Source organism: Amia ocellicauda, chromosome 17 (genome assembly GCF_036373705.1).
Source record: "Amia ocellicauda isolate fAmiCal2 chromosome 17, fAmiCal2.hap1, whole genome shotgun sequence".
In the NCBI taxonomy this organism is placed as follows: Eukaryota; Metazoa; Chordata; class Actinopteri; order Amiiformes; family Amiidae; genus Amia; species Amia ocellicauda.
Window position 1 is genome coordinate 23,991,058 of NC_089866.1, and position 3,719 is coordinate 23,994,776.

General features: G+C 37.1%; 1 long non-coding RNA gene across 1 annotated transcript; it reads right to left on the reverse strand.

Annotated features, from left to right (window-relative positions):
* Positions 1-220: 220 nt before the first annotated feature.
* On the reverse strand, positions 221-3,302 carry LOC136713132 (uncharacterized). The gene is made up of 3 exons (XR_010804909.1): positions 3,237-3,302; positions 2,892-2,932; positions 221-271 (listed from the first exon to the last, which is right to left on the reverse strand). It is a non-coding gene; the product is annotated as an uncharacterized LOC136713132 (long non-coding RNA).
* Between the last annotated feature and the right edge of the window lie 417 nt (positions 3,303-3,719).

The following is a 3,719-nucleotide window of genomic DNA, read 5'->3' on the forward strand; positions in this document are numbered from 1 at the left end:
GCGTTTTGAAGCAATGAAGTGCAATTACACTAAGTTCATTACATTGCATTATTAAAAGAGCACTATACATTCTTATAGGTATCTTCTTACAAACCGCAAAAGAAAGCTTAAAATAAAACACATTTCACTCCTTCTCATATGATAATTGCAGGGAACAGCAAACCTATGTTCTAATCTTAGACATTTCTCCTTGTAATTACATATTGGAAATCAAATCCTTACCTGTAGCATCTGCTTCTCAGTTTTCATCCAAGTGAAATTCAGCATAAATCTACAAAACAAAATAGCGTAAGTGTTTGTAAAACATTTAGACATTCATGTGTTGGTATAAGCAAACTAGTTTCAGTAAACAGTCTGAAATGCCCTCTCTTATTAGCAAATTAATAGTTTATTTCATCCGATGCATTATGATTCTTTTTTTACACTTTAGTTCACTGTTTAAATCATGCTAATAAACCTTGTCTTGCTTGCCCTAATCTTATAGTTTTTACCATTATGTTGTATGGGGGGAAAATAATTGTATTTCTTTCAGTGCTCTAAAAGTTCTAATGAGTGCATTGATGAAATTCCCCTTCAAAGGGTGTTAACAGGTCGGAAGGTGAAAGTTAAAAAAAATGGCCATTCTCTTTAATTTATGGACAGAGCTCTACTATTTGGGAGCTGCCTTCCTCTTCCATTTTACCCCCAGAAAGCAAACGAGAAATTCCAGCTCCTTTGCTCCAGTAAAAGAAACAAAATGCTGCCTTATCTCAGAAACACCAGTCACAGGTCAATGGTTAACTTCCATGAGTAACAATACTTTTGTCTTTCTTATCAGAACGTCAGTGCTTTCTTTGTTCTGGTTTGGAAACTATGGGAATTTTTGGTGAATGGGGAAAAAAAAAAAAATCCATTACATCCTAAAATGATTCTGCACCTCCAAGTTTCTTTTTTTTTGGGGTGGGTTAGAAAAACAAATAGCCTATTTAAAAAAAAAAAAAAAAGTTTTTACTCCAAAAACAGTTTTGAGTCTAGTGCTATTATTATTGCAAAAAAGTGCATTTGTTTCTTTTTAGTGTCCACCTGGTATTTCACCAGTTTCACCCATTCTTTGACAGTTCTGCCACAAGTGTATAGTAGTCTCTTTATAACACCACAATAACTCCAGAACTATTTACTGACAGTCTCAATTCACATCCCAGACTTGGTGGTATAACCAGGAAGGACTAGTGTTTATGCTCCAGTATCATTACTCCTTTTGCAAAATAAGATTGTGAAGACCTTGCACAAATCTCCTTTGCCTCTATCTAACTGCTTTTCTACCCAGTTTGGCTGCTGACTCACATTTTGCTTCAGGACACCGTCATCATTCTGTTTCGACTTAAGAAAAGGCAAATGTATTTGAACCCTAATGTATATTGTATTAGCATTATGATTCTAGTCAACCTTAATAATTGTATAAGGTATTTGTATCCCTGGTTTTATTTATTTCCTCTATGTTAACAAACCATGTACGTAATATTTACAACAAAAACTCAAACAAGCCAGTGGGAAGTGTGAAGGTGGGGCAGAGTAGCAGGTCATAAAGTGAAATGATGCATTACGGTACATGGCCAGTTTAAAAATAACAATTTCCCCTTCTCTACTGTCAGCTCAGAGAAGTTGGAATTGTTGGAATCTTAAACCAGCAAGGTGTTTTGTTTCTGTCAAAGAATCACACCTAGAACTGGAAACACAACAAGACATAGTGAACAGCGGGGGGGGGGGGGGAACGAAATTCAGGTGTTAACAATGAACGCCTTAAAAAGTAAAAGCACAGACATTTTTTCTGAATACCCGTGTTTTGCTCAGGAGGTAAAAAGAGTTTATCTTGGATCCAATGGCATCTTTTCTTTTACAGGCCTGGGGGGGATGACATGTTGAGAACACTGGTCTACATTGTTCATTAAAAACTCCCTCCTCCCCACCCCCTCCTCCTCTCCTCTCCGCTTAAGATTGAGTTAACTTTTGCCTGCAGCTACACCACCTTGGAACCTGATTCTTGTCAAGTCTCAGGAGTTAAACCAGGGACAGCCTCCATAATTGTGTTATTTGGGAAGGTGGGAGGGACTCTTCCAATGAAATCAATTGAATGTTATTACAGAGCAAGAGGTCCTTCTCAGCTAATCAAATCACCAGGTTTATGATGGCTCTTGAGCGAGATGTTTTCTTGGCGAAATCTCTCTACACCTTTGTGTAGGAAGAACTAATGGCTGACAGAATATCTCCTGATGTTGGTTCGACTCTCCTCTTCTGTTGCTCTCCTACATCTTTTCCATTACTTTTCACTCCATAGCAAGCAGATATGGCTGCTATTTAAAGCAACCCCCTTTTCATAATGACATGCAGTTTATTTTCTGTCTGCATCAAATGCATACAATAGAAAACATAACATTTTCATGAGAGCTGTTAACTGAATTAAACTTAACTGATCACTACATGCAGATCCATACAGTATACAGTACTGTATCCATACAAGATTTAGGGAATCATACTGAATACAAGGAAATACAAACCAAGGTAACCACAGCTTGGATTGATGCATGTTAAAACAAACAGGGGCGACTGGAGAAACGTCTGTGAACGATGCCATCAAGACAAACACCAAGGTAGGCCATTTCAAATACACACTTTGATAGTGCTGCCTGCTTGTGACAACATTACACTCTTCACATGAGCAATGAACGAGACTGACGGACAAGATATCGCCTCAACAAGCGTTTCCACAAACAGCTTTCCAGCCAGATCACACAAATCGCGCTCTTGTAGATCTGCAGAATCCCCTCGATCCCATTGGTGGAGCCGCTCAGATCGGCGCAGAACTGCGGGAATCTGCGCCACACGAATGCGCACCTGACGCAGCTACACCTCACCTCGGCCAGCTTTGTAGACAGCGTCGTGCTGTTGAGTAGTGCTGTAATTACAAAATGAAAATTGGTCCTTGTTCTTTGAGGAAAAAATGTGTGCAGAAGAAACATAATTACATGATATGAGTTACATGCTATAATTTAAATCGTTACAGTGTGCGCGGGAGAACGGGGATTAAGTCCCCAACCATGGCCCGGATACACCTGAAGTGTTTTATATATATATATATATATATATATATATATATATATATACACACACAGAAGCATTTTAATTAATACATCCTAACTGTTAATAAAACATAATATAAACACATTTTATATATATTTAGTAGGAGTAAGTCATCCAACCTGCAATCCCGCTGCTGTGGTCACTGTTTGATGACGTGTGTGAGAGAGAGACCGTTTAAGTTTTGCTTGTTTATATAACTAGTAATAATCAATAACCTAATAATATGGCCATTGCAAGCCAAGAAATAAAATTTGAGATATTTCTCAGTTCGGGATATAAATTAAACCCAATTTCAAGATATCTCAAATTGAGGTCGTGTTTTATTTAAGATATAGTGACATAGACAGGAAGTTCATACAACACATACAGCATTTTCACAGGAAGTCATTATGAAATATTTTATGTGTTTGATTTAATATAAAAGAATATTGTTATTTTTAGTTCGTGGTAACAGTAATACTAGTTGTTAATATTTACTGACCATTCTTGTAATGTTGTATTTGTTGTTGTGTCTTTTCTCTGTATGTATGTTCTGCTTTCGTAATTCATTGTTGAACTTATTTATATTACTGGGAAATGTTTGTGTATCAAGTTAGGTATCA